The 8,221-nt window shown below is 44.4% G+C and overlaps 1 non-coding gene across 1 annotated transcript; it reads left to right on the top strand.

The window, feature by feature from the left end:
* Positions 1–3,026: 3,026 nt before the first annotated feature.
* Positions 3,027–3,133, top strand: LOC141603993 (small nucleolar RNA R71). The gene has a single exon (XR_012525822.1). It is a non-coding gene; the product is annotated as a small nucleolar RNA R71 (small nucleolar RNA).
* Positions 3,134–8,221: the final 5,088 nt, after the last annotated feature.

The following is an 8,221-nucleotide window of genomic DNA, read 5'->3' as shown; positions in this document are numbered from 1 at the left end:
ACATGAAGTGAAGGACAGGAACTCACAAGACTTTAAGCGCAGCAAAAGGAAACCTTCCCAAACCAGCGTGAGCTAGGAGGTTTCAGTAGCCAGCAGTGCTACCAAAAAGTACCTGAAAAGACAACAAATACCATGCATAAAACCAAGAAAACAATTTTGAAGCGATGATTATGTGCAAAAATAAGAAAATAGAAGAAATCAGAAATATGACGGAAAATAAAGTGGAGTAGAAAACTCCCTCAATTTCGCAGATCGACCAAACACAGCAGGGGAGAGGTCGTGAACAGTCTGACGATGCGGGATGGTCGATCGACTACATCATCCAGTCGATCGACCAGAGTGAACAGGAACAGAAGCTCCTGCAAATCGCAGCTCAGTCGATCGACCACTCAGGCCAGTCGATCGACTGACTTTCCTGCTGTAAGTTCTGATTTTCTTCGAAATAACTCAACAACTCGAGCTATTAAGGTCTATAAACCTTCAAATGCACAATAATACACGCCCAAAAATTGCGCAAAACCCAAAGTAACCAACTATAGTGTTTAAAATCCTAAGCAAACTATAAAAAAGGCAAAGTCTCGCGCACACAAAACAATAAAAAGTTCAACGAAAGCAATAAAGTGTATCGTTTTTGAAAAAGTCTTAATCAACTAATAGTTGATCAAGAATGGCCACGGAATGGCCCACTTGGTCGGCTTCTGGCTACAAGAGGTAGCCTCAATAGTGCCCATCTTCTCAGTTGCACTCTTCTCAGCTCCAGCATCCGCAGAACTCAACGGATCAACATGTCGGACATCTTCCCATTCAATGACCTCTTCGGACTCGTCGGAATCCAGATCAGACTCCGTTGCTTTGACTGGCTCATCTTTGGGCTCCTCATCCATGCCATAGCTAAGGCATCCTAGACCGCCTCTTTGAACTATTGGCTCCTTCACAGCTGGAGCAACATCTGGCTCTTCCTTCCCCAAACCAGCTCCTGCAATATCTAAAATAGAAGAATCTTCCTCCACTTTGCTCCCAGTCTGGGGCGGAGGTGTCACAACAGGAATAGGTGTAGAGACAGGCATATCAGGAATCACAAAATAGGATTTCTTTTCGGAAACCGTATTGCAAGTGACGGGCCACATGGGGTCTTTCTTCCTAGCTGTCTGGGCAAAGACAATGGATTGCTTCCCTACCTTAAAGGTCAAAGTACCCGAACCAACATCAATAACTGCACCAGCAGTGTGCAGGAATGGTCTACCCAATATGATAGGAATAATGTGGGCATCTTCGGGCATATCTAGTACCACGAAGTCGACAGGGAAGAAAAACTTTCCTATTTGCACAGGAATGTCCTCTAAGACTCCTATTGGCTGGACCGCAGAGCGATCAGCCATCTGTACTGTCATGTTCGTGACTGCAAACCTATTCAATTTTAACTTCCTAGCAAGACTCAAGGGCATTACACTAATACTGGCTCCTAGGTCACATAAGGCTTTCTTAATAGGAAAGGTGCCAATATTACATGGGACTGAAAAACTACCCGGGTCTTCTAGCTTAAGAGGTGCGGTATGGCTCAAATAAGAACATGACTCCTCAATTAGTGCGACAGTATGCACAGTTTCAAGTGACTTCTTTTTAGACAGTAATTGCTTCATAAATTTCATATAAGCAGGCACTTGATTAACTAATTCTAGGAAAGGTACTTGTACGTTTAAGCTACGAACAACATTTTCAAATTTATTAAAAGATACATGTTCCTTTGTCGGCACCAATCTCTCTGGATAGGGGGCTAAAAGTAGCAACTTAGCCCTCTCCTCTAAATCTCTCATGCCGGCATCGGTGGATTTAGGATGAAAATCCACCACCTTCTCCTTGTTGTAGCTTGATCCTTCTTCAGATAATCTCAAATGTGAACCATTAATCGACAAAGGGTCGTACTTCGGAACCGGAACGGACCCATCAGCAGTCGGGTATGTCCTCAATATTTTCGGGGCAGTAGTACCCCGAAACAAGTGATCCCTCAAGTTATCGGGCATCGGAGGACGAAAAGAATCACTATCAGTAGCACTGTCAGTCGATCGACCAAGTTGGTCAGTCGATCGACTGACTTCTACAGGAACAGTAGCTTCTGGTTGTCGCGGACGATCGATCGGCGGGTATGTCGATCGATCGGCGACATACCATTGATCGTCTTTTTCTTGTTTTTGTTCGTCACAGCCTTCTCCTTTCTTGGTTCCGCCTCATCCTTTTCAGTGACATCCTCAACCATAATGGGCCCATCAAGGGTAGACCCACTCATAAAGGTGATTGCATTTAAGGTCTCCTTTTGATCAGTTTGAGTCGGTAAATGTCCCGGAGCTCGAGTTGTATTCTTGCTAGCCAATTGGGCAATTTGGCTTTCTAACATCTTCATCCCGGCCTCTCTAGCTTGGGACTCCTTCAGCAACAAGTTCTTCAATTTAGCAAATTCAGAATTTTGGGATTGCTGTTGCTGCTGTGGGACATACGGGGGCTTTTGGAACTGTTGTTGCTTATGAGGGGGCACATAGTTCTGCTGCTGCTGTGGAGGTTGAGTCGGATTCAAGACATTTTGGCTGCTCCACCTCAGATTCGGATGGACATTCGGCTCATAGTAAGTGTTTGTCTGCCTATAATGTTGAAAGGCAGCACATGACTCAAAGGGATTAGGACAGTTGTCTGAAACATGTCCCTCAGCTCCACATCTTTTGCAGACGAAAGGACCGTCTGAAACAATGTTTACATGGTAGATCCATCCTTTTGAAGCTCCACCCAACTCATACTTGTGAAATCTCGCCGTGAGAGCTTCTAATGCAGGTACAGAAGGAGATTCAGCAGCTCTCCTTTGATTTCCCCTGGAATTTCCATACTCAGCTTTGTGGGTGGCCAAATCATCAATGATCTTCCACCCCTTAGTCTCCCCCGTATTCTCCTGGAATCTGCCATTAGCTGTCGCGTCCAAGATAGCCCTCTGATCGTCATAGAGTCCATGGTAGAACTGATTGCATAGGCTCTATTTCTCAAACCCATGATGTGGAATGGTTCGCACCAGCTTCTTAAAACGGACCCATGCTTCGTGAAAGTTCTCATCAGGGCCCTGTTTAAAGCTCGTTATCTGAGCTCTAATGGCATTTGTCTTTGAGGCAGAGAAATTTCTTGTAGAATGCCAAGGCCAAAGAATTCCAGTCGGTGATCCCATTAGCAGCTCGGTCCAGGTCTCTGTACCATTCCCTTGCAGCATCGCGGAGTGAGAATATAAACATAGTCTCCTTTATCTGGTCCTGGGTTACGCCGGTCGGTGGGGGTATGGAACAACAATAATCGATAAATATCTCCATATGCTTGGCTGCATCTTCATTTGCACCTCCCCCAAATTGGTTTCTCTCAACCAAGTTGATATAAGAAGGCTTTGGTTCGAATTTCCTATCAGCTCCCGGTAATTCGAACCCCTTGTATAGATTTGCAGCTGTCGGCTCAGAGTGACTTGCTATAGTTGATTCTTCAGCCATCTCTAGAAAATCTAGAGAAGTAACGGTCTCAACTGATGAAGTAGAAATAGGAGATGAAGGTGGATCCTCCTCGAAGAGCTCGTTCTTGTAGTAACTAGACAGAGTACTCAGCTCTTCCTATGTCGGCAATATCCTAGATGATCGTCTCACCTCGCGCAAAGTCTTCTCAATCTCAGGATTGAACGATACTAATTCACCACCCTGTGACCTGCGCATAAGAGGAAACTACAAAAAGAATATGAGAATAGTTTAAGGAACAAATGTCCCTTAAACTAAGAAGCAGACTAAAATAAAACAACTAAAAATTAGAACAATTGCCTCCCCGGAAACGGCGCCAAAATTTGATGCCCGTCGTTGTGTGCACCAAAAATAAATTTATAATTCCTAACTACAACTATAGATAGTGGCAGCAGGGTCGAACCACAGAGAGGCAGATTTAATTATTAGTTGTCTAAATTCAGTCCAAGGTAACAATGATGTGGGGGTTTGATTGAATTGGTCTATAACTAATGATTAATGAACTAAAGAAATGTATAAAATCAAATATAAAAGGGGTACTAAGATGGTCGGTTCACTGTAGTTTCGGCAGCATCATACTAAGTAGGTCTGAAATAAACACATGAGGCGGGATAACAAGAGGTCCTCTCGGTCCACTCTTAACAAGTAGCGTCTTTCGATTTCGCTACGGGTCCCTAATATCACTAGTACTGACTCTCGTCCTGAAAAGTGACTAATAACCTAAACTTTACCTATCTTTCGATCTTAGCATAGTTTAGTCGTTTTAATTGGTAGTCTGACAACCTTCCCTATCTTTCGATCTAATGGGTCAGTCAATTACTAAACATTTAACTAGTCGCGTGCACTCGATTGGTCAAATATAGAATTTAAAACAATTAAAACGAAATAAAACCTCACGTGGCCAGTCGATCGACCAGGGTGTGCAATCGATCGACCGGCATGCGACTCAGGTCATACTATTCTCTCTTTACGCCTAATCTACGGTTCCCTACATCCTAGCACGAGGTATTTAGCTACTCATGATATTGGTAAAAACAACAACAAGATTAACGAAATAGACTACTGAATTCATGCTTAAAATAGTTAAATAACAAATAACAATAAACGATAATCGGCTTCGGGAAACTAACTAGCAATTCTGTACTATGAATAAAATAGGCAATGTAACTGAACAAAAGAATACCGAAAAGGAATGGCAGAGCCAGATCCAAACCGAAAGCGAAGGGAACTTTATTAATCGAAGAACAATAATCACGAATCCTAATTATGAAAGTAGATCTAAAACTAGATTAAAGCTTGATAAAAACTGGCCGATTGTTCTCAAAACCTAGCATATGTTATATAGAATACAACGTGGTTCTTATTTCCAAAACCTAACTACTATGGGCTTGCTATTCCTCGATCTTTTAATTCACGTCTAAGTAGCGGTGTGGTCGATCGACCACTGAAGCTGGTCGATCGACTGATCTATGCTGAACAGTGGCTCCTGGAAGTCGTGGTATGGTCGATCGACCATAGGCAGCGGTCGATCGACTGCTTTAGCTGATACTTGACTTCTAAATTCTCGTGGATTTGTCTTTTGGGCCTCGAAATGCGCACCATGCTCGTTCCTTGAGTAAATACTTTACGTCAAATGAAATGCACGATACTTGGGGACGGATTTGGCTCAATATCTACTCATTTCCGCATAAATCTGCAATATTACATAAAAATACGAAAGTAGACGAAATGGGGGCAAATAGTAGCCTTAAACCACATAAATGAGCTCTGAAATCGGCGTGTAAAATAGGGTGTAAAACATCATATAATTGACACGCATCAACGCCTAGGGTTCTTACCCTATAAATAGCAAGGGAAGCAATCGAAGAAGGACATTCAAGATCTTACATATACAATACCTCGGGCTAGCAAGATTTACATTACGCAACAATTGTATTCATCCTCCCATTCAAAGATAGTGCAATATTTGGCAGGGTACCATCCCTCCCGTAATTGTTCCCACTTTGGGTTTTCCGTGTCACCAAATCTTACGTGTCAATTTACATTCCGCACTTTATTTCCTTTTTTAAACATCAAGTACAAACGATCAATCAAGCAACCAACGAGTAAGACCGCATTGACCTAATACAACTAACTTGGTAAAAATCACCTAAACAGTTTGGCGCCCACCGTGGGGCATTGTGGCCGTCAAACGTTGATAATCTAAATACACCATGGATAAGCAAGTATCAAAAGCCATGTCAGGAAGTATTCACCGTCGTTGCCACCAAATTCTACTCAAAACCCGACATCAACGGTGTCAATGCAAGCTCCTGGGCACACCTCGAGAACCATACCTACGGCAAAAACTTCTTTGCCTCCTAAAACCCCTGTTGTTACAACGCAAGCCAGATTAGATAAAGGAATAGCGAGCTCAGGCCTCACCCCACCACCCAGTCGAACACAAATCTTGCTCGCTGGCGTAGAGAACCTTCAAAAAGCCATGGAAAACATGAGACAAGACCAGAAGAAAGCTGAAGTTGAAACAAGGAAAAGAGACAGAGAGCTCTGGGCACAGATAGACATTCTGAAGCAGCAATCTGCCACATCAGCAAGCAAGGTAGGTGAAGGAAGAGCTCCAGTAGTGGATCTAACACAGAGGGCATCAGGCAGCAGAAATCCACCTCGACAGGTACCGACTGAACTAGTAACGAGGCGGGATCTAGCTACAGTATCATCAGATGAAAGGATAACCCCACAAGGGCTGGGATATCTCACACCAGATAAATGACCGCCTGCCAGCCACGAGGAAGCACGAACAGGTGGCACCCCGGTTGATAATTTCGTACCAACCGGCCAGACACCTGGAGCAGGGTCCGCGGTAAACGCGCAGGTGAACTGGCAGCAAGGAACAATCGTAACCCCAACCCCCTAGTTACCGGAACACATCAGAACCTTCAAGAGTTTGGGTCAGGAGGTAGCGCATTGAATCAACAAGCGGCTGACAGGCGGACCCCAGATTCGGGCAGCATAACAAATCAACAGTACTTGGAGTTAAGAGAGATGCTAAGCAGGGTTCCAGGATTGCCACCCCCACTCGAGAAAGCAGCACCTGACAGTTATGTCGACTCGCCATTCGTGGACGCCATATCCATCACAGCCATGCCAAAGGGATTCACAAATTAAAATATGCCTCTCTTTGACGGCACAGCAGATCCCTTTGACCATATAAGCCAGTACAAGCAGAAGATGATGACAGTAACAGCCGTAGGGTAGGTCAAGGAAGCTTGCATGTCTAAAGGATTCGGATCCACCTTAACGGGGCCGACACTTCGATGGTTTGTGAGTCTACCCAACAGGTCGATCTCCACATTTGCTGAGTTGGTAAACGCATTTACCCAGCAGTTTTCAAGCAGCCGGAAGCCACAAAATCATGCAGGAGATTTATACAGAATCGTCCAAGGGGCAGGAGAAACCATTGGAGAATACAATACTAGATTCAACAATGAGAAGGTGGAAGTACGGGAATGTGATGTTTCAATGGCAGTAGAAGCTTTCAGGAGAGGCCTTCACCATGACTCTGATATGTACAAGCAGCTAACTATGCACCCTTGTCATAGCATTGAAGCGGTACAAGAAAAGACAAAGAAATGCAATCGAGTTGGAGGAAGGCATTCTAGCCAAAACCACCTAATACCTAATACACCCAAATCTCGGCACCTCGGTAGTAGAAAAGTCAGGAAGAAAACAATCTACAAGTAAAAGGGACGAAAGGTATAGGCCATATGGAAGGGGAGTCAACAGAATCGAAGAAAATCAGCTACTCCCTATTCTGGTAGAGTATGGATTCACTACAGGCATCGGAGGAATCCTGAAAGCACTCAGGGAGATGGGAGATGGAGTAAGATGGCCCAAGCCACCAGTAGAAGGACAAGCATGGCTAAAACATAGCAAGAAGAAGTGTGAGTTCCATCGCGACGTTGGACATAACACTGAGGACTGCTACACACTACGAAGAGAGATCAAGCGCCTGTATGAGCAAGGTTAGCTGAGCCACCTATTACCACGTGGGGTCAAGCAGCAGGATAAAGTAGGCTCCGCGAAACCTGCAAATCCACCCACATGCACCAAGATAATAAACGTGATAATAGGCGGCTCAAACCTAAGTGGGCTGACGTACTCAGCAGCTAAAAGACATGCCACTGAGACCAAAGGAGATAGACCAGCAAATTCATGCAGAATTTCTCACAGTGATTTACCAGCTGCCACCTTTGATGAAGGAGACACATATGACGAACGAGAACATCACGACGCACTCATTATCACCTTGTCAATGGCTAACTACACAGTTAGAATGTTCTTGGTAGATACAGGCAGCTCGGTCAACTTGATTATGTTAAAAACTATAGAAAACATGGGATTCAGTGAGAAGGATTTACAAAAGAAAACTATCCCGCAGGTAGGCTTCAGTGGGGAAACAACCAACTCACTAGGCGAGATAGTCATCCCAACCTATGTGGGAGGGGTCAACAAGCAAGTCAGATACCTGATCATAGACGGACCCTCTACCTACAATGTCATCCTGGGAAGGCCGTGGCTACAACAGATGAAAGGAGTGCCTTCAACGTACCATCAGTGCATAAAGTTCCCCACACCATGGGGGGTAGAGACAATACGAGGAGATCAGGAGGAAGCAAGAGGCTGTTACAAGA

Source organism: Silene latifolia, chromosome 9 (genome assembly GCF_048544455.1).
Source record: "Silene latifolia isolate original U9 population chromosome 9, ASM4854445v1, whole genome shotgun sequence".
Lineage (NCBI taxonomy): Eukaryota > Viridiplantae > Streptophyta > Magnoliopsida > Caryophyllales > Caryophyllaceae > Silene > Silene latifolia.
This window is presented reverse-complemented; position numbering and strand designations above follow the sequence as displayed.